Here is a 23,481-nt window from a genome sequence, read left to right on the forward strand (position 1 = left end):
AGATCATTTGCAAGATTCCTACAGCAATGATAAAGAAACGGAGAAGCAACGTGATAGAGAAGGGGAGAGGTATCATGACAAAGATCGAGAGAGGGAGAGAAGTAGGGGTACAGTGACTAAGTTGGGAAGAGCTTCATGTGAGACCATTACAGAGGCCTTGTTCAAGAGAAGGGACTGAAAAGCAAGAAGCTCTATTACCTATGGAACTTGCGTGTTCGCCAATTGCTGCCAAAACTGCAAGGAAGTTCTCGGAACTCAATGGCTGCTATTTTATGCTATGTGGCGAGTTGTGTCAGTTAACACCATGTCTTCAATTAAAGGTAATAAGCCTGTTACTTATAAAGGATTTCCCCATTTATATCAATTGATGATTGTACAATACTTCACCCAGTGTTGAGATTTGAGACATCAAGGTGACTAGAGGGGTAAATCTTCTTTCACATGATTGGTGGATGAGGTGGATGAGGATATCGGATAGGGTTCGATGTGGAATTTTGATCAAATAATTTCCCATTTTCAACGGTTCTCTTGATAATGGTGGCCACCAAGATATGTATTGTGTGGATTACATTAAAGTGATGGTCAATATGTGTGTGGTCTCTCGCACGTCTACTCTGATTTAAGGAGCTAGCGGCTAACTCTCTTCCACGCCTTGCTTGTTTTCAACCGCCCTCTCAGACTTCCCTCACCTCACCATTTTGCTCCAATCGGCATCATGGGCAACACATGCACTATCTCTCACCCTGTCGTCGCTTCCACTAGCCTCCAGGACATCACCGCACCACCTCCTGCGCCTCAACGCCAGGACCTCCAGCCTGCGACAAACACCAGCCCCAACGGCAACGTCGTCGCTTCCACCACACCTCCTCCTCCTGCTCACGACCTGACAGAGATGTTCCGGGGCCTTGGGCAACACCTACCGGAGATCTATCGCCAGGTGAATTGCGGCCTGTAGATCTAAATGTGGCGCGGTAGATTTAAGGTTGTCTATCGTCTGATTATAATTCCAACTGGGGCCGCAGGTGCGACGCGGGACGCAATTCGATCCTGATGTGCTTAAAACCATTCTACACGTCGTGGACAAGGCGAGTGGAGGCATGCCTTGGCCAGTGAACCTGGCCATCAAAGCTACACTCTTTCTCGCGGACAGCGCGCTACAAGCACAAGACAACGACATCGCTCGAGAATCATTGCTTTCCACAGTTAATGAGGTGAGACAGAAACTAGAAAGGCTGCAGGGCTTGGGATTGCCCGATGCGCAGCAAGATCAAGTGAAGCAGATCACGGCGACACTTATCGGTGCTTCGGCCGTTGTGGACGACATCAAGGCAAGAGCATCCAGGTTAGTTCTCTAATTTACCAATAATTTGTTTGCGCGCTCGATCGTTTGATTTAATTTACTCGCCGAAAATTCCTTCAAGGCCACACAGCAAGTTGAGGTAAACGAGGGGGTGTACATAAAGATTGTCTTTCATCTGTGGCTGAGGATAGATCTACGCGGGGTCCTTTTGTCTTATACGACTATGGACCCCGCCCTGACAGTTGGAGAGTCGGAAGCGTGAGAGCCCTTGTTGGAATCGTCCATGGGCTGGGGCTTGAAGGACCCTGTTTAGTGAGCACTGGGGCCCATTACCATGTTCAGTCTGCACCCTGGAGCGTGGCAGCTCGTTCACGTTCCTCCATTTCCCCTCCCCGATCTCAAACTTACACACTTTCCCTTCCCATGTGAAGTCCACACCATTTCCTCCCCTGTCAATCGCCCATATAGTGTTTTTCTGCCGCACACGACGGTGTTCATTCCAGCACCTCGACTTTCTAAGTGGGTGTCTGCCAGCATCACCAATATGAGTAACTTGACTCGTCTAGGACGGGTTGGAGACCCGCTAGGTCTGAAGTTGCAATCGTAGATTGCTCATAAAACTCAAGGTTTCATTTATAAATCTCAAACTTTGAGGAATTTTAGAAAATTTGCGGAAAACATATACACGCATACCAACATGCTTGCGTGCACGCGTGTGTGCACACACAGCACATATACATATTTTTGTTTATGTATCTCTCTCTCTCTCTCTCTCTCTCTCTCTCTCTCTCTCCCCCTCCTCCCCTTCTCTCTCTCTCTATGTGTATATATATATACATATGTATGTATGTATATATCCTCGCCACGTGTGATGTCCGCATGGTAGTGCTGCACATTTGCACCAAGACTCGGCCCTCCTTCCCTCGCGATGCCACATGGCATCCTGTTCAAGTTTTATTAGGTCTGGACCGAACAGTCTGAGCCGTAGCCACCGTGAATGTATTAGCCCATGTGGCATGTGTCCTCATAGATTGCATTACCCCCCCCTTAGACTGCAGTGCCCACATGCCATATGCCTGCCACGTGTCCTCTGCCCTGTTTAGACTAATGAGAGATAGCCGTGATCTCACCATCTCATTTACCCCACTGGTCACAGCAGTGCCTCTGTTTCCTCTGCGCTCTGCCCTCATGGTGCCATGTGGCGCTCACCTCTCCCTGAAGCTCCCTTCTCCCTCCCCGAAACTCCCTCTTCCTCCCCCAAACCTCCAGAATGCCTCCACGTGACCTCCATGAACCTCCCTTCTCTCACGTATGGGATTAGTCCATGTAAGGAATATAAGAGGTGTGTAACGAATTACTGATTGAATCTAAAGACATAGCCATGCAGGAGGTACTAGGGCCATATATATACGCGGATGATAGGCCAAGACAAATCAATTGCATATCGAAGGTGATGAACTCGTCAGAGTCATCACTCCATATGAAGGTGACAAAAACTTTTAGGGCTTTCCTTTAAAATACAGTCGAGCTGATTTTTTGGATGAGCACTATTCATTATGGCGATCACAGAATAGACTTAACAATCACGTCCAACAGATGAACACGATGATCGCTAGACTCTTAAAATCAGAGTCTTTGCATATTGAAGGCGATGACCTACATGCTACAATTCAAAACTATTGCAACATATACAATTCTTCACTTCACAATTGGACCCCATGGACGATTCAGTCGAATCAACCCTGATTCTGGCATTTTTGCTTCTCGGTCTGCTAAAGCCAGTCAAGACGGGGTCCATAGTCGTATATGACAAAAGGACCCCGCGTAGATCTATTCTGAGCCAGCAAAGCGACGACACTATCTCACGATGCACAACAAGATGACTGTCGTACTGCAGATGCATGAATGGAACCTTCAAGCCAAGGGTTCATGTGCTTAGGAGTTGGTGACTAAAGGGCTCAACTCTTGCAGTCTAAACAAGGTTAATTCTTTTCGTTCTATTAAAGGTCATGTTAGAAAATTGGCTCCCTTTGCAAATTTGTTTGCGCCATCTCGGAGCTAATGAAGGATGATGATGATAGGCCACTTGAAGTGGTGCAGATAAATACTTAAACTTTCTCAATGATTTCTAGCATTTCATGGAATATTAGAGGAGCTTGTTCCTCTTGGAAGCGTTGTTTGGTGCTTCAGATTCTTCATAGGCATTAACCAGATATATTTTGCCTTCAAGAGCTTCAATCTGGTAATCAAGATTTGATAGACTTGCAGGTTTCAGAATATCAACTTTTCTCTAATTGCCCATTTAGAAGGCGTGGTGGCACTGCAATTCTTATTCGGCCACAAATTCATGCTAACGTTCTATCTTAGGCAGCATATGGCTCCTATCTCGCTATTGAGGCCTCCATAAAAGGCAATGTGGTTGTCATTCTTTGCCCCTAATCACTCTGACAAACGTGCAATACTATGGGAAAATTTGAGCAATGTTTGTTCTGGTAAGCATGCTATGCTTTTTGGTGATTGGAATATGACTCAAGATGCCTTTGATCATTCGCATTAGATAGTTGAGATCTTGTAAGTGGAGTAGGCAGCTTGGATTAAATTCTCCCAAAGCACACGGTCGGTTGATTGGTGCCATCTTCGCAAACTTAGTCACCTTCAATGTTTTACACGGCACAATCGTCATCTTGACAACTCTTGGAGGGTTGCTAGACTCGACCGCGTCTATGTTACTTATCATGTGTGGTGGTTGGATCCCAGGATGAGAGGTGAAATTCTATTTGGGTCATGCGCTTCAGATCATCTTCCTTTGTAGTTAAATTTCAAATGCTCCTCACAGGGTCAACAACATAAAGGTCCACCACCTTTCAAGATGAACACATCCTTTTTTGGTAGACCTTTCTTTGATGGAGATATAGCTTGAGCATGGAGCAAGGCAAGAGGTCCTTCTTGGCACAATGGACTGCTTGTTTAGAGGCAGTTACTCGAGTGTGTAAGGATCACGGCCGCTGGTTAGCTTGCGCACAAAGGATAGAAGCTTATGCGTTGCACTGGGTGCGTGCTTCCGTCCTGCTTGCTTTATAAGAGGCTCCAAGGGATCTAGATCTTCCTCTCTTGGCAACACTGGAATTGCATATTCGCAGGGTGTAACATTCTAAGCTTGCAGCAGCAAAGGTGCAAGCAGGGCACATATGGATGGACAATGGAGATCGCCCTTCAAAGTTCCTTTTTTAACAGTGTAAAGGACAAAAGGAGTGGAGAAAATATTGCTGCTATTCTAGATGAAAACGGTGAAGAAGTCACTAGTGAAGAGATGATTGCAGTTGTCTTCAGTAGTAGGCATCTCTCGAACATTGTTGGCACTCCACCTCGTATGATTGACGATTATGATAATCATGTTCACGCCTTCTTATAGCCGATGCATCGTATAATTTCTCAACCTAAAGCGCTTCAACTGCAAAGACCTTTCTCTTGCGCAGTGCATTCTATGGCTCGTGAAAGAGTGACTGGGCCTGATGGAGTTCCCATTGAATTCTATCAAGATTTTTGGTGTGTTTGTGGTTCAGATCTTACGGCCTTTCTTAATGCTTGATGTCTTCACGGGGTCAGCTACCAAAGTTTGTCAATATGGGATTGATTAAATTGATCCCAAAAGGAATCAACAAGCTTTCTCCAAGAGGTTGGTGATCGCTGACTATGCTTAATGGAGCCTATAAAATTCTAGCCAAGGCTATTGCTCTGCGCATCAAGTTTCTTCTTGCATCGCGGTTACACCCAAAGCAATATGGGTTTTTGGCGAGGAGGAATATTCATGATGCCATTTTGAATTAGTGCTGTCGAGCGATTATACTGGCACGTAGAACGAAAAGTCCTCTTAAATCTGGATATGGAAAAGGCCTTTGACAGAGTTTCGTGGTAGCTCATCCTTAAGGTGCCTTGTAAGTTGGGATTAGGCCTGGGATTTTATAGACTTGTTTCTACACTTTTTATGACTGCCTCTGCGGTTGTATCTGTGAATGGATGTACTTACAACAAGTTTGCGCTTCAATGATGCTCTGGTGACTGGACTACTACTGCACCAATTGGATTTCCTTATGAGTCGCTCTTCCATACATGGTCTATCCCTTTTTAATGGTTCGCATTTGGCCGCTCAATTCCTTGCATATGATAATGCAAACCTGCTTGTTGCAGAGAAGGATAATGTTGATGCATTAATGCAACTATATGATGATTTTACCATTGACTCAGATTCAAAGATCAATAAGCGCAAGTCTACGCTAATGTGTTTGGATTGGGGCCCCTTTCTTGATTGGCTGATGTAGTATGGTTTTTCAGTCGTCTCTCCGGGTTCAGTTTGTCGATACCTTGGATGCCCAATCGGGTTTGGAATCACAATGCAACAAAGACTAGATTGGAGTCTTACTAAAATTCGAGCCAAACAAGTGGAGAGGTAAGCTTCTTTTCACTCTAGGCAGGATTGTCGTGCTCAAGCAATTTTTCTCTCCAATGCGTGTTTATGCGTCATCAATTTTTTCGTTCTTAGAAAAGGGACTTACTAAAGTTGATACTAGATAGACTTGCTAAAGATTTCTTATGGCAGAGCAGATGGGACCCAATTCCATGGGATTATGTAACCGCTCCTAAAGAGCTGCGAGGGGTTGGTGTGCTTTCTTATAAAGCTAGTGTGATAAGTTGTGTTGTAAATGGCTACTTAAGGTACATTCTATGCAACCATGGGCTATTATTGCAAGAGGATTAATCCAGTAGCAAGGTGGTCTTCAGATTTCACGAGTATTTGCAGGTTGGCAGGTGTGCCGATTTCGATCGACTCCAAGAGAAGCTTATTTTCTTCAAGCCATACTATCAAGGGTGAGAGTAGATTGGCCTACTAGTAGTGTTGTGGTTCGCAGCCTAGGCCTTCAAGGTTGGGGGAATAGTAAAGGGAAACAACTCCATAGGCTTTCTCTCCAAGATTTTGTGCCTCAATTGGAGTCTGGTATTTCTTCTCATACTCAGCTTTAGTGGAGACGTTGGGCACCCATGGATAGTGTATTTGTTTGGAGGAGACGTATCATTAAGGCGTGACAAGCTACACATTCGCCCAAATGTAATTTTTTCTTATGGAGGTTGGTGACTTGTAAGCTATCCACTAAGGACAGGCTTAATAGGCGGCGACGTATCTTTCCAGTCTGCTCTCTTTGCAAGATAGCTATGGAATCCCACTATCACGTCTTTTGGAGTTGTGTGGTGGTGAGGAGACTTTGGTGGGCGATTTAGAGATGGCTTCATCGAGCACAATTGTTTGTTTGTCTTTGCTGGAAGTTGGCTTTGCTGGGAGATCGTGGCAATCTCAATCCAAGCTTGATTCGTGTTTGGGATATCGTATGCATAGTGACTCTTTAGTTCATATGGAAAATCCACAATTCTCTGATCTTCAAAGGAGTGCCACTTCAGGATGATATGACTACTAATCTCATGTTTGAGGTTTTGGCGGTGTTGGGGTTTTATAATGCTAGGTGGCTTGAAGTGCTTATAGCATTTCGAGCACTTCACGCATCTCTTTAATTGTATTTCCCCTTTTTTGTTTAATTTAATTAATTTTCCACTCAAAAAAAAAATCCTTCAATTAATTAATTTGTTTGCGTGCTCGATCAGGTGCTATTTGTCTCCCCACCCAGATCCTCTGGAAGACCAGATCATTCCGATACTTCCAAATATTAGTCAAAGTGATTCCTCGGACCATCTGCCAATTGTAGTAGAGCTTTTCATTCAACCCCCCAAAATCCCCTAGCAAGGCCATTTTCCACCTTGACGTGATGTGGATCTGGTTATCTCTCAAGCTATTGTTGACCTCCTTCCAAATTTCTCTAGTGTAGAAGCAATCCCATAACAGATGCATATGTGTCTCCTTGAAAGCATTGCAAAGGAAGCACACTGAGTCCACATCTGGTTTCCACTTGATTAGCCTTTCTCTGACAGGAAGCTTCCCTATAAGAACCCTCCAAAGCATAAAGTTGAGTTTGAAGGATGGGGTTGCTCTCCACACCCTTCTCAGCCTGGCTGCCCAAATATTGACCCCATCTAATGGTGCATGGGACTTCCATTTCCCTTTGGCGATCCACACCACCTGTCTCGAGTTCTCATGCCTCAGATCCTTTAAAAGCTTATCTTTGAGAGTGGTTTCCCCGACTTCCAGATGAAACCTATTAGTCCCTCATCGTGACGATAAAAGTGACTTGTGGGTCAGTTGTCTTTCAACCTGCTCAATATTGTCTCCACCAGCATACCCTCATCATTTGACATATTAAATTTTTACACTATGACAACAACCTCATCCCATTTATTCCCCCTTGGATCCCATATTTGTCTTAAGATTTTGAGTCCCTTTCTGAACACCCAATAACTCGAGGGGTGGCTCCTTGCTCTTGGGGGGCCATTGTCAAATGCCTAGTCTTAAAGTCATAGGAGTCTGCCCAGAGAAGCATCACCATGCAAGGCTCTTAGCCCTCCCCAAGAGCAGTCTTTGGCCTTCACCTTCCACACCTTTACCAGTCTAGCTACTAGTAATTCAGACGGAGGGATCTTTGTATGAAATTTAGAGAGTAGAACATCCTGATAGGGCTCACTGATGCAAAGGTGCCTAGCAATTCTAGCCCATGGTTGGGCACTTTCAATCTGCAACATCCATTTTGAGTAGAGATTCACATTTTTTTCTATCATGCTGGTCAATCCAATCCCACCGGGTCGTGACAACCTCTCAATTTATAGCATGCCATTTTCCCTCCCAGATAAAGTTAGAAGTGCACCTGTCTACTTTCCTCATATTCACCTTAGAGAAAGGTAAATTTGACATCACATAGACCAACAAAGACTCAAGCAGCATGTGCTTTTCCACTGTAATTCTTCCTAGGTCTTGCCCCTCCATATTTCTATCTTGCCCTTTATCTTGGGAAATGACTCTTACACTATGTGTATGTGTGCTTTTGCATGCGCACATGTGTATTATCTCACGCCCATGATCCAGCTCAATTGTAAGAAATCCTAGATTTACTATATTTAGAAATGTGCTAAGGAACAGAAAGGAGACTGAAATAGCAGAGAACAAGGAATAATTGTATTGCTTGAATGTCTGTAGGGTATCTGTTGTGTAGATGTAGTGTCATCCATACAATTGGGCCTCTCTTATATAGAGAGTGAAGAGTCACACATGAAAAGGTGTGTACTCCAAAGGGTATGTGCATGAAGAGGTGTGTACCCCTTGTGAAGGGTGTGACCCTTGATGAGAGGGTACATAACAATAGGAATGTCTCTTCAATAGGATGTCTGTTGTGAAGGGTTGTGCCTCATAGGAAGTGTCCCGTTGAAAGGGCAAGGGTTGTGCCTTATAGGAAGTGTCCTGTCGAAAGGGCATACCCTTCCACAAGTGTCCATTCATTAAACCATCCATAAGTCTAGAATTAGAGAAAGGAATACGTCGTATGCGAATTTGATGATAACCTGAACGAAGATCAATCTTTGAGAATTGCGTTGCGTGTAGAAGTTGATCGAAGAGGTCATCGATGCGAGGCAATGGATACTTGTTTTTTATAGTGAGCTTGTTGAGGGCTCGATATTCGATGCAGAGGCGCATTGACTTATTCTTTTTTTCCACAAGTAGTACAAGAGATCCGAAAGGGCTGCGACTGGGCCGAATGTGACCTTTGTCGAGTAGTTCGGTCACCTGTCTTTGGATTTCTTCATTTTGAGTGTAAGAAACCTGATAAGGAGGTTTCGACGGTGGATTACTGTCGGGAATAAGTTCGATTGGGTGATCCACTGGTCGTCGAGGTGGTAACTGCTTTGGCAATTCTTGTGGAAAAATATCCAGGTAGGGTTGGAAAAAAGGTTGGTTGAGGTATTCAGGAGGATCCTTTGTTGGTGTCTCCTCTACTGCCGTAACCAACAGAAGTGAAGTCATTACTTGACGTTTACGAATCCACTTCTTTACTTGTAGGGCAGAGGCAACTGGGGTTGAAGGAGAGTCCCTAGAACCAGTTAGCTACATAAGTTTTCCCTGGTGGACAAACTGGATAGTATGGCTGCGAAAACTGATTGATGGATCATAGTCGTAGAGCCACTGTTGTCCAAGTATGACATCGTATTGAGAAGGTGGTATGATGTCGAAGTTCAACTTGTCCGTATAATGTTGGATGCGAAAAGACAAGTTATTGATCCTGGTGTTGCACAAGAAGGTAGTTCCATTTGCAAGTTCAATCTGATAGTCCATGAGACTAGGATTGGTGGTCAACCGAAGTTTGTCGACCATAGAACTAGCTAGGAAGCTATGAGAGCAGCCACTGTCGATGAGGATAGTGACTATAGTTCCACGAATCGATCCTTGAACACAAAGTACTTGAGTGGCCAGGGAAGGTTCGGGGTTGCTGGCAAGGCTTAGGTGGATGGTATTCGCCATTCGAACAGCTTTGCCTTTCTTGTCTTGTGCTGGGGTAGCATCTTCTCTTTGGGAAGTGCTAGGTTCCATATTGGAATTTTGCTTTGGTTGCTTGGGACAATCGAACCATCTATGGTCGCCTGTACAGATGGTACAAAGTCCTTTTGTGCTGGAGTTGTTCTTCTTGTTAGTGGCCGCTCCTTTATGTTGGGGATGTCGGTAATGACTTTGTGAAGAAGAAGAGGCGCGATCCTTGGAGGAGTGCTTCTGTTGGAATCCAGCATATGATTTCTGAGTCTTCTGGGGATCTTGAGACTGTCGCTGGCCTTGATTACCGGAGTTTTTTCGAAACCTGGTGTTATCTTGAGGGCGAGCACCTTTGGCCATAGTAGAGTTCTGTGTGCGATTAGCACTCTGCTTCCCTGTGTTTTGGAAATTTGTAATGTGCTTTGCGTAAGCAATAGCGCCAGCTGTGGTGGCGATGTTTGCTTTAAGGACATCAATGCGTAACGAGGGATTTAGGCCTGAGATGAAAGCATGAAGGCGATCATCCTCAGTTAAACCATCAATCTCCAGCACCAATGTGGTGAACTGAGAGATGTAGGAAGACAGGGAGCCCGTTTGCTCCAACTGTTGGAGTTTTGAACGTGCTTGGAAGTCCGCATTGGCAGGTATGAACTGCTTATGGAGCACGTGTTCAAAACATTCCCATGTTAACACACTTTTGCCGTCCTTTAAGCGTCTTTGCCACCATAGAAAAGTTGTATCCTTGAGGAGGGAGGCCGCCAAGGCGATCTTTTTACCTTCAATGAGGTCAACAGTATCAAAATACATGCGCATTTTTGCGAGCCATTGGTCAACTGTTCGGCAATTGCGTTGACCAGTGTAGGCTTTCGGAAGTTTGATGTCAAGTCTTTTAGTTTTGAAAGCTTGGAGTAAACGGTAGAGGGCACTTAGTTCAGTGTTTTCTACCTCTGGTGGGAATGATACCGCATAGTCGTCTGGTTGCGTCACGTCATCCTCTGTATGTGTGGTACTGCGAGAATCTTGAAGTTGTTGAAATCTCTAGACCAAGTCGGAGATGCTGTCCTGAAGCTGGGAAATTTGAAGTTGCAGTAGTGATTCGCCTTGTATGTTGACTTCAGGAGTCTTTTTTGGACTTGAGTCTTTGATCTCTGGAGAGGCTTCACGCGAGCGTTGCGACATATCGGAGATCCCTGTGAGAAAAGCGCGAACTTGCGCTCTAGTTTGGACCATTTTTGGAAGAAGATTCGGGCTGCTCCCTCAGGTTGCTCATGTTGGAGGGGGCAGGCGAGGCAGGATGGAACCACCCGTGGAAATCTGGTAAAGGTGGTCCTGTCTGAGGTAACACTGGTGATGGGAAAGAGGTGTTATTGCTCGTGAGAGTACAGGAGTAGGTTGCAGAGTCCACGGATCTGAGAAGGGATGAGCTGCTGTCGGAAGTGGAGGATATCCAGGAGAAGGAGTGCCTTCAGAGTGTAAATACTGTCTTGGGGAAGGTACAACCTGTATAGGAGGATATCTGGGAGCTGAAGGAGGTGGAGAGTACCCTGGAGATGCCGAAGGTGAGGGGTAAAATTCTCTCCAAAGATGGACAGCTAACTCTTGAGGAATATCGGGTTCTGGGTATCTTCGTGTCTCGTGGAACACAACCTGTACTGTGCTGAGGAAGTAATGTAACTGAGGTGCCTCATGCAGAAGGTATAGGATGTGGTCCAAATCATTAGGAGGGCACGTGACACAGAAGACCCAAGATGCAAAAGCTCCGAAATGGGCTGGTTGTGCAATCTGAACACGATATTGTGTGGTAGATGATGCTTGAGGTGTCCTTGAAATGCCGGGTGAATTACCAGGGGTTTCCATGCTTTAAGGGAGCGTCTTTCATTTGCTGTAAATTGATAATGACAAGAGAATCCTTAAAAGCAGAATGGAAAGACTCCACCTGGCAATGATTTAATCTGCCAAATTGTTGCGTAGAAGAGGCCTGCAGATTTCTGTCCGGAGATCCATGTTGCAATGGGTGGCGAGGAGCTGATCTGGGCCTTTAATAGGCTGTCTTCATCGCGATAGGAGGCTGAAACTGCTGCTGATCTGGCAGGAAATTGTAGCAAACCAAGGAGAGCAGGCTATCAATGGCGCAACAGGCTGCAGGTACCCAATTCTGGATCGCAATAGGGGCTGGCGCACCAGGCTGCTGATGTCATGGCAAAAATCTGTTTGCAGGCTGTTTTGCGACTGAAGGGCTGGCTGGTGCTGTGCTCACGTTGCAGGCTGGAAAGGAGCAAGGCTGCAAAACCAGCGGGGCTGCAAGGGCAAGGAAACTGGCAGCGAAAAAGGCGAGGGGCTGGCAGCGAAAATGGCACGGCTGGCAGCGAGATGGCGCGTGAAGGCTGGCAGCAAGATGGCATGGGCTGGCAGCGAGATGGCGAGGCAAAGGTTGGCAGCGAACCTGCGCGGGCTGGCAGCGAGATGGCGAGGCAAAGGCGGGCAGCGAACTTGCGCGGGCTGGCAGCGAAATGGCGAGGGATGAGGGCAGACCCTACGTGGGCTGACAGCGAAATGGCGAGGGCTGAGGGCTGCTGCTGCGTGGAAATCCGTACGGTGGAGGCGAACCTGCATGCAAATCCGTACGGAACGTCAAAGGTGCGCCCCTTTTTCGTTGGGGGCTGCCTAGGTTGGGTGGTTGCCCAAAAGTTAAATGGTGGGTTTAATTAACCCTAGGGTAGCTAGGGTAAACCTAAGGTTTGGGGCTGGGTTTTCCATTTTAACCCCTCTAGGTACCCTTTTATAAGTGCTTGGTGCCTAAAAGGTGTGCCTATTCGAAGGGGTGTGACCCTTGGAATAGGTGCACCTTTTCATGAAGGGTTGTGTCCCTGTTTTTAAAAGGTGTGTCCCTACATGAATAGGTGTGTCCTTTTGTCCACGATGGGGTGTGTCCCTTGGGTGAGGAGTCGAGACTCTTCATCAAAAGGTGTGTCCGATGGTGGAAAAGGTGCGCCCCTTGGTTTTGGGATAGCCCAAGCACCTGAAAAGACACGATTTTTGTCATGTCCATTCACATCAACTCGTGATGTGTGGGAGATGGAGAGGCCATAGATGACTTTAGGCAGGGTTGGCGCTAAAAATTTTTACTCTCATCCTCTCCATCTCTTCCATGCACAATGCGCACGGATATCCTTCTAGCGGAAAAGATGTATCAGATCGGCGCTAGAAGGTGGGGGGCATTTCCTACAGGCAGGAGCGAATTTTGCTCTGATACCACTGTATGAAATCCTAGATTTACTATATTTAGAAATGTGCTAAGGAACATAAAGGAGACTGAAATAGCAGAGAACAAGGAATAATTGTATTGCTTGAATGTCTGTAGGGTATCTGTTGTGTAGATGTATTGTTATCCATACAATTGGGCCTCTCTTATATAGAGAGTGAAGAGTCACACATGAAAAGGTGTGTACTCCAAAGGGTATGTGCATGAAGAGGTGTGTACCCCTTGTGAAGGGTGTGACCCTTGATGAGAGGGTACATAACAATAGGAATGTCTCTTCAATAGGATGTCTCTTGTGAAGGGTTGTGCCTCATAGGAAGTGTCCCGTCGAAAGGGCAAGGGTTGTGCCTTATAGGAAGTGTCCCGTCGAAAGGGCATACCCTTCCACAAGTGTCCATTCATCAAACCATTTATAAGTCTAGAAATAGAGAAAGGAATACGTCACACCATCAATGAGATTGCACACACTAGCATGGAATATTATTATATCCTAATAATGGGCTCTATTCTATAAAGCTACCAATGCCCATATGTAGCACCCTTGCGTGTGCAGGTTTGTGATGTGTGCACGTAATGTACTTGCATGTGATACTAAAAGAGAGGATACCTCATGCAGCGGAAGATTGATTGATGGTGGACCTGAGAATTCATGCATAAGTGTTATAAGTGTGCGCACATTGAATCCAAAACTTTTTTGCTTGTGTGTACAAACATGTGCAAGCCCAGGAACTAGACTGTGAAAAGAGAGATATACTACCAACAAAACTGATATATTTTCATCCAACAACATGTGGACACAATACAAAAGAGAGGCTGAGAGTTCCAGGGGAGTTCCACCAAACTACTATGGACCTCTGGCCTTACCAAAATGTCGTACTACTATCACCTGACACCTCTAAATCCATGGACCCGCGTGCTCTCTGATGAGCATGTGTAGACTCTCCGTTCTAGATCCATGAACCTTGCTACCCTGGAAGATAGCCAAGGGTATAGGCCTCAATGAGCTCTTAGTTTGCAGGTAATGATCACTTTCTTGGGACTTGTGGAAGTCCTTTCTGGTTGGTGTTGTCTTAATGCAATCATCTCGAAGGTTGGTCCTTGAGTGAATGAGAATATGGGGCCAAAGGCCCTCCTTTTATAAGGCATGGTAGCCCTTAAAAACTACTGGACCAGTAAGAGAAAATTGACTCCCTTAGCCGTCTTTTTCTCCTACCCCGTGACTTATGGGTCTCACAAAACCAAGGCACTATGGCCCTTACTTCCATGGCTCTAACTAGCCCAACCAACCTATCTTGTAGCCGACCTTGTTGTTGACAACCCTGCCATCTTCTACACCTCTTCTCGCCATTTTACAAGCCTGATGTAGGCCATGTATCTGCCCTCATACATGTCCAATGCAAGACCTGGGCATGTCTCAGCCTTTTACAATGCCATTTTGCTCTCGATCCACTATTGAGGAGCACACATTGTGGATCCTAATCACCAGAGCCTTGGCAATTACCTTGTAGGAAGTGTTGAGCATGGTTATAGACCACTAGTCACCAACTTTCATTTGGTTTGGGCACTTTGGAAAGAGCTTCATGAACCCAATGTTAACATCCTTTGACACAAGGAGCCGATTGTCATTGTTGTATTGGCCATGTCAATCAAATCTTGGGCCGTTAAGTTGCAAAAAGCCTTGAAGAATTTTGCATTGAGCCCATCTGGCTTGGGAGGTTTGTCGTATCACATAGCATTCAATGCGTCCTCTAATTCGTTCTTAGTGTAAGGGTAATCCAACTTGGACCTGGCATATTCGGAGACTCTGGCAACCACACCCTCCAACATTGCTACCAAACTCTTAGTCCATTTGGCATCTTGCACCACATGTTCACCTACCACATTATTAAGCTCCCATCGAAACACCTCAGCGATGTGCCAATATTCCGTTGACTAAGTTTCATGTGGCATCCTCAATCCTGTCAATGTTCTCTCTCTGATGCTTCCTCCATATCGGTTGGAAGAATGCCTTGGAGGGAACGACCAACGATGTCTATCTACTTTGGATTCTTGCCAGCTCTGCTTCCTCCAGTTCCTGCTCTTGGAGGGCTAGTTTCGTTTTGACTAGAGTGTAGTTAGGTACAGGTCCTGAGGGGAACTAATTAGCGCCAAATGAAGGGACTGTCTTACCGCCATTAGTTCTTCCCTTGGCCCTTTCCATCTAACTCTATGTTGTCGGTCCTAGTCCCTTGTTGACACCAGTACTTCTTTAGATGGTACCTTTGACATGGTTCACTTAGATTTGCAATAGAGTGGTGCCAAACCCTCCGAATCATCTTACAGAACTTGCAGACTTTAAAAACCATTTCTTGAATTTAAATGGGAATTCTTTGGATCTCCCGCCACTTAGTGGGGTGCTAAAACTCCATGCCACCGGAACATGGTCCAAAATACAGGGCCCAGCTAGGCATTCGCCATGCATTGGACCCCTCATCCACCACCACAACTTCTTCAGTACTGCAAAACCCATCCAACGGCCCAGCATGAAAATCACCATCTTTCCTTCGATTGTTCCAAGTGAAGACTTGGCAACCTTTTGGGTCCAGCTCTACCAAGCCTTGATTCATGTAAGCTTCCAGTCATTGCAAGAGAGCGCACCACTACTAGTAGGCTCAATGTATTTTGGGGAGTGGACAAGATATGATGGCAAGCTGATAGGGTGATGTCTTATTGGCTGCTATGACTATCTTCTTATAAGATGATGTGTTATCTATTCACATGGTTAAGTGTGATATGATGATAAGATGTCTTATTTGCTGCTGTGACTATCTTCTAATAAGATGATGCGTTATGAGAGGAAAAAAAAACTTGCACAGTTTCTAATTTTCACCTAATTGCTCCTATGCCTTTTGGTATTAACTAATTTGTTTGTTTGGCTCCCATCTTGTCTTGTTCGAATTAAGGTACAACAAAACAAAAAATTAATCGAATTAAGGTATGGCTTAAGGTTGTTAGAGGCTGTCGTAGCCCTCTCCTCCTCCTCTCCACATCACAACCTTCTCTCCCGCACCCTCTCCTCTCCCTCTCCTCGCATAGCCTATCCCGCTCCCTCTCCTCTCCCACCATTCACCTTTCCTCCCTCTCCTCCTTCCTCACTCTACCTTCCTCAGCCCTCTACTTATACATCTCCAACTGCTTCTAGAAGATTCTCCTCCCAATGGATTTTGGAGAGTTCTCTTAAACTCGTTAATTTTTATCATTCGCACCTTAGGTTAATATTCTGCTCAGCCCATCGCTTAGGTGAATCCCCCCCTCCCACCCGAACTAATTAATAAATCGGGCCAAATTTTCTAATTGGGGGGGCCCTATTCGTAAATAAGTAATGTATACATAATGGGTCTTCTTAATTGTAAATTTTGTAACTTCTGATCGAGAGCTCCAATGAGCATGACACTAGCACCAACATTTTTTAACTTTGCATAGAAAAATGCCATGATGAAAGATCAATCCAATCCAAAAGTGGAACATTCACATTAATCATTAATCAAACATTGATTAGAGTCATGATAATCAAGCATGAAACATTTGCAAGTTAGGATAAGCCAGAAGGGGTTGTGATTAATGTGCAAAATTGTCCCCATCAAAATTGGAGCAGCAGCCTCTCAACCCTCCCCCGCCTTGCCAAATAGGAGCTCCTCCTTGCCTGCTCCTCCCCTCGCCTTGCCTCCCTTCCTCTTTGTGCTCCCTACCGTCTCCTTCCCTTATCCTCCCCTGACCCCTCGCTTTCTCCTCCCATTCCCCTACGCTGGCCCTCTCCCTTCCCCTGCCTGTTGCAACCGCTATGAGTATGCAAAGGCATCTTGTCTTATTTTGAACCTCTCAGAGGTATCTATTATGTTTTGTGTGTTTGTCCTGGTATATCCCATATTTTGTTCCTACCCAAGGATGTCCTACTAGCATGAGAGACTAGAGCCTTGGATTTATCCTTGTCCAGAAAAACTGGCATGAGAGACCATGAGCCTATGATTTATCCTTGCAGTATGAGGCATTTCCTTGAGGGGGGATTTGTTGGGAATATCAAGGAACTGCCTCTTTATATGAGCACTAGAGTGCTAGTTTTGTAGTGGTTTATGTGTGAGCTGCCATGTGGCACTCTTTCTATTATCCCATATAGTTGGGTGAAATTGTATCACTTGTTGAATATATCATCCAGCAAGCTCTCAAGTCTTTTCATGAACACAAGTCTCAATCTTGTGGCCTAACTGAACTTGAGTCTATGTCTGAGTAGTTAGCTTCTTCATCATGTTTGTCTTTGTATTCTTTCCGCCTTAGCTTAGCCTTGCTCAGTTCTTCCTGCTTTCTGTCTAGCTTCCTAGCTTAGCAATAGCTTCCATGTTCCTCCAACATGGTATCAGAGCCACGCCACCCTCGTCGTCACGTTGCCTCGTCTTCCTCCTTCTAGCCTTGATGCTGCCCTGATTCTCTTCTCCTTGCCTCGCCATTAGCCTCGTCATCTTTGCCTCAAATCTGCCCGCCATTGCCTGCATTCTACCTGCCATAAGCTGCCCCAGATCTACGCCATTTTCTTCTCCAGATCTGTGCCATTCTCCACTGGAAATCTGCCCCACATCTGCGCCACATTTCCAGCCATCTGCCTCAGCGTTTACCCACGATTCAGCTCGTCATTCTCTGCTGCAAATATGCGCCAACTTCTGCCCAAAACTTGCTGAAATCTGTGCGCCATTGCTCTACCAAGTTTGCCCTGAATCTGCCTCAGCATCTGCCCACAATTTCTGCCCCAAAATCAGCGCGACACTTCCAGCTATATCTGTCCCAAATGTGCGCCCCATTCTCCTGCATCTTCCCATGAATCAGCCCGCCATTTTCAGTTAACTGTCTGCGTGTATGGGAGCTGCGTATTGCTAATCTTCATTTTGAGTTGAGATATCTCTCAGATTGATTCATCATGATGAATACTCACGCTGCCATTGAGAAGTTCCCTTGACTAGATTCCACAGATTGTGCTTCATCAAGTGGAACTTGATCTTCATTTGCCAGGTGTGGAATCCTTGGCAAAAACAATCATGATGAGAGATTGTTTTCGCATCAAGCCATGTGGGATTTGTGGCAAGAATGGCCACTCTGAAAGTAACTGTTTCTCAAAAAAAAAAAAAACAGCAAATATGGTGGACGACACAAGTGATGATAAAGCATATATGGTAGATGATAAAGATTTATGTTTCTAGGGTTCCTTGCCTGGATCATGTTTCCAAAAAAAGGATTTTGTAAACCTGTTGCAACCGCTATGAGTATGCAAAGGTATCTTGTCTTATTTTGAACCTCTCAGAGGTATCTATTATGTTTTGTGTGTTTGTCCTGGTATATCCCATATTCCGTTCCTACCCAAGGATGTCCTACTAGCATGAGAGACTAGAGCCTTGGATTTATCCTTGTCTAGAAAAACTGGCTTGAGAGGCCATGAGCCTATGATTTATCCTTGCAGTATGAGGCATTTCCTTGAGGGGGGATTTGTTGGGAATATCAAGGAACTGCCTCTTTATATGAGCACTAGAGTGCTAGTTTTGTAGTGGTTTATGTGTGAGCTGCCATGTGGCACTCTTTCTATTATCCCATATAGTTGGGTGAAATTGTATCACTTGTACTTCTTCTATATAAGTGAGGTCTCTATCTGAATATATCATCCAGCAAGCTCTCAAGTCTTTTCATGAACACAAGTCTCAATCTTGTGGCCTAACTGAACTTGAGTTTATGTTTGAGTAGTTAGCTTCTTCATCATGTTTGTCTTTGTGTTCTTTCCGCCTTAGCTTAGCCTTGCTCAGTTCTTCCTGCTTTCTGTCTAGCTTCCTAGCTTAGCAATAGCTTCCATGTTCCTCCAACACTGCCCTTGCTCCCGCCTCAGGTTGACCCACATAATGAAGCAACATAAAGCTCCATACTTAAATATTCTCCTCAAAATATTTTCGATTGACCACGAATTCACGACATTAGAAAGATCTGTCCACAAGTTTGTGATAACAAGAATTGCATGCACTAGTAGCAGTACATCTATTCTGAGGCAGAAGTCCCCAAATGCCCTGGCCATCGCTCACCATTGTTTGATAGCCACACCCTCTTCCAACACAGATACTGCATCTCTTGGTTCCATTGTAAATCTCAATGTCCATTTCCAAGTGACCAATCACCAAAGCCATCTCCATGCAACTTTTGCAGAAAGAAGAAACATTTGAAATTGTAACAGCCTTACCTGGCAAAATGGGCTTCAAGTTAGTCTCATTAACTGGACGGCCTCCATGGTGCTGCCCTCCATCAAAGTACCTACAGTGGGAGAATTTCCTATGTTTCGTATCACTAAATTGTGTCCGTGCGAGAACCATCTTGAGGTCATCTAGAGCTTCAAAAGCAACTAGAAACTCATCGTAGCACAACTTGACACAACAGAAAGCAAAGATAATCAAGCATGGTCATTGCTGTTGTCTCATGCAAAAGCTATTGATCGTCCGATCGTCTTTATCCATCGCATTGTATAATGCCTTGAGGAACGAATCCTTCCAGCTTAGCAAAAATTCTGCACTGGTTAGTACGACAGAAGCTCACTTCTGAGAGCTTGGAGGCTTTAGTTGAGAGTCAGCAACAGAGGGAGAGTGGTAAAGGGGAAGGTTGAGATGGGGGAGGAGGACAACAGGTTGAGAGGAAGGTTGACACTAGGTGGAGGAAGCGATATTTTAGGGGAAGGAAAAGCGATGTGGCAAAGGACAAGGGGCCGATTAATTTTTTATGGTAGGCAGCCTAGGGAGAAGTTTGGGCTTCTTGAGCTCTGGTTTCTTGAGCTCTAGTTTCTTGAGCTTTGGTTGAGCCACGTGTCGTAAGAGTAAACCATTGATATAGATTGAAAGATTTTGAAGCTTTTTAGCTTTTCATAATTTTGCTTTACATAATTTAGGACGAAATAAGAAATTTCGTTGGTATCACAAATGTCTTTTCAATGGCCGACACAAGAAATTGATTTGATTCCTGCTTCTCCCCTCGGCTTCTCTCTGTGTACTACACATCTTCACGTATTGAATGGAGTTGGCGCTTGTTTAGACCTCTTGTGTGCTTCTTCAGCATTGGGTCTTGAGCCTTGGACCATGATCCAGGCGCTTGATTATAGTTCAGTCGCAATACCAAACTTGATTTCTGAGAAGTTGGAAGGTTCGAATAACGGCATGCAGGGATGTCGTCCGCTTGCTACCCGAGGTTCCTGGATTCCATCCTTCTTTCAACACTCCGACACAACAACGTTGCCCACCAAGGTTACTAATGAAGAGACATCGCTTGTACCTCATTGACAGATGAGCAAAGAGTTTCCTAAAATCAATCATTATACTAGACTCTGGCACATCGATAAGGAGTAGCTTTGAGCTCGAAGGCGGAGACACCACTACGCTCAACGTACACGACACTTTAAGGGTGTCATCCTTTAAAACTTATAAATTATCATGAATCACAGAGTTGCAAGCCCACGTTGCCAAACGCGGGTGGGTGTAAGAGATCCTCTAGTCTTAGCTGCACTCAACAGAGCAAAAGCTCTAAGACGCAGCTGCAAGAAGAGAGGAAAGCCAAATAGTTGTGGAGCTGAACTACTTGAGAGTAATGTCCACAGAAAGAAACAAATACTAGGATTGTGGGTAATTACAACCACGGCGACTGACCCCTGGTGCTTAATTGTGAAACTCATAACCGAGTTGATGATACAAGGGTAGTCAAAGGATTCTCTGGCCGCTGGCTTTGGGGCAGTGTGTGGGTGTGTTGTGTGTTTTATGTTTTGTCGTTGTTAAGTTCGTCCAATCTATTGTGTGTTGTCTCAAGGCAAAGCTTTAGATGGAAGAAACATATTGAAATCAATCCACACCAACTAAAGGTGTGACAAATAAAAATTAGCGTTGGGCGTGTAAGTAGCAAGCTTGCCGAGATCGGCCAAGAACTCATTTTTTGCAACAGTAAAATCTTGGTCAGCTTATCACCTAGAAGAGAGAAGTCGTAAGAAACTGGCGTTGACAAGGCGTCACCACCCCCTTGTGCCTCCTCATTCCTTCCTTCCGATGCTATCTCAGATGTTCCTTCCACTGAAGCAAGGGTTCCTGGGGACTTGGCTAGATCTGAACAGATTCCAATGAAACCATTGTGGCATGCTAAGAAACTAAAGAATCTGAAGTCCCCATGTTTGCCATCCATCCACCTTCTTCTTCTTCCTCTGTAACACTTTGATTTCGTCAAAATCGGCACAAGATTAACTCCTTAGTAATAGATCTATTCGCATCGCCACATGTTTTGAGAATCAAAGTTGCTCCCAGAGCCTCAGTGCAAGGATGAAAATTTTGTGACTTCACAAATCACATTCCGTGTAGATCTAATCGACGCTCAAAATCTTAGAATTGTACCTCATTGCACGGATGCGCATGCTCTCGTTTGTTCAAATCATTGGTAGTAAGCCAACATAGCGGATGAACACCATGTGGTGGGAGTAGTCTTTGAATGGTGGAAAGAGCCATCTGGAGCAGTGGTCTCCCTGGGGGTTGCAATATGCTTGCTCGTAGGGCGCAGCGTGGTGACTACGTTTTTAATCTGCCCTTCCACCACACCCAAGTATTATGTTGCTCTCAGCGAAATCAAGCAAGTGATAGACTAGCACGGAGTAAACAAAGTCTGCATTGCTGGGCCCTCTTTTGCCTTCGACAACTACCTCCTTAATGTTGTAGATAGGGCCTTAGTCATGGGCTTTGCTACCATGCTAGATAAGAAAGAAATATTACAGAAGGCATGAGAGGCCTTTCTATCCCTAAAGGATTGACACCCACATCTATGTATGTAAACAAGCATGATTGGATATGATCTCTTTACATTGCCTACTTCAACAAACACAATCACAAGGATGGTGTTTTCAACAATCTTGTGGACTTTGTAGCTCCCCATGACGTCCAAACTGGTCCATGCACGGAAGAAGTTGCGAAGACATGAGACACCACTTTGGAGGCAGAGCGTCTTCTCCAAAACTTCCATGGAAAAATGCTGAGTCAGGAGTGTCTGAATATTTTTGAGGAAGGATCCAGAGACTTCTGGAAGTTCCCAAACGTGGAAAGAGTCGAATAAAGAATGGCTGGAAGAGGTTGCATGTAAAGGATTGGCTGATACCATGTAAGACGGGTTCTTAAGACTGCTAAGCAAAGTAGATGAGACATCATAAGTCTATAGAAGGGCGAGAGTTGGGTGGGAAACTATCAGTACTTAATTCACTACTACACCCAAACAATTCCAAGAGTGGGCATCTTGCAATGAAGAAATCATGACCAAGCAATGGGGCTTAAAGAACGAAATGCGAATACGTTCTTTGGTACAATCATAGCAGCTAAGTTGGTTGATAGAGGTTGTGGTTTTGCATTTGGAAGATTAATCAAGATGCTAGGTGCACAAGATCCAAAAGAAAAAGATGACTTGGAATTCGGCATTAAGGAAGGTGTGGATTATCTACAAGGTCAAAATTTCACGACAGATATGACCGTCAATGTCAGAGGAAACTATAATGGTCGAGGACCTCACCTCATTAACCTTAGCGATGGGAGTTTTTTCATTAGTATTGTTGTAGAGATTGGGGTCACTCAGACAGCCCCTAACAAACTCGACCTTTATAGGACCATTCCGTCTTTACAATTCTAAATTGCAATCAAGCACTTTGGCATAAACGGAATGGTGGCAATTAGGTTCGATCGTGCCAATAACTGGGACCCCATAAGTATTATTTCCTTTGGCCTTGTATCCCTTCATGCTCTTATGGAGAGCTAGCCCCAAGCTACTTTCTCACCTTGATGGTTCCACTTTGTTTGCAACAAAAGTTGGAGCAAAGAAAGTATTTGCAGTTGCTCGTGGTGATTGTATCGACGTTCGACTACGATTATGACTATTGACATTCAGGTAATATGCCAGTATCTCATCCATTCGTGAGACTTATCTTGGCGCTAATATTCTTGACGTGTATATTTTCGATGCTAATATTCTTAGCATTATCTCGGCACCCAGGGAAGGGCCCGTTCCCTCAGATTATAACACTTTGGGGAAGGAAGCGCACCACCTTCTCGCCACACTATGTGTGGTTATAATAATTATATATTATATATTATCATATAAATATTTTCAATTGCTCATCCATTCAAAATTGCTTGTTTTCCTTACAACATTCCTCTTTTTTAATGCATGTTATTGATGAGAGGGAGCAAGAAATGCAAGTTGGATGCAATATCAAAGGATGACGACACCTTTATTCATGTGATTACAGTCCATGTGACAATATTGTAAACATTACGTTGAGGATCCGTTATAAGGTCTTATGAGCGTTGCCTTCTTCATGTATTTGTTGGGCTTCCTCATAAAAGAATTGCCTGTTGAATGATTTGAGAATGTTGGAATCATCTTGCTCAAGAACACACGTAGATC

The 23,481-nt window shown here is 44.8% G+C and overlaps 1 pseudogene across 1 annotated transcript in view; it reads left to right on the plus strand.

Moving 5' to 3' along the window:
* Positions 1-605: 605 nt before the first annotated feature.
* Positions 606-23,481, plus strand: part of LOC147882028 (disease resistance protein Roq1-like) — a 30,278-nt pseudogene continuing 7,402 nt past the window's right edge. The window contains exons 1-2 of the transcript XR_015543967.1: positions 606-937; positions 1,023-1,342. The product of XR_015543967.1 is annotated as a disease resistance protein Roq1-like (transcript). The remainder of the gene's footprint in view (positions 938-1,022; positions 1,343-23,481) is intronic.

The sequence above is a fragment of the Dipteris shenzhenensis genome, chromosome 30, assembly GCF_047967505.1.
Source record: "Dipteris shenzhenensis isolate YYH24624 ecotype China chromosome 30, Dip_SZ_1.0, whole genome shotgun sequence".
Classification (NCBI taxonomy): Eukaryota; Viridiplantae; Streptophyta; class Polypodiopsida; order Gleicheniales; family Dipteridaceae; genus Dipteris; species Dipteris shenzhenensis.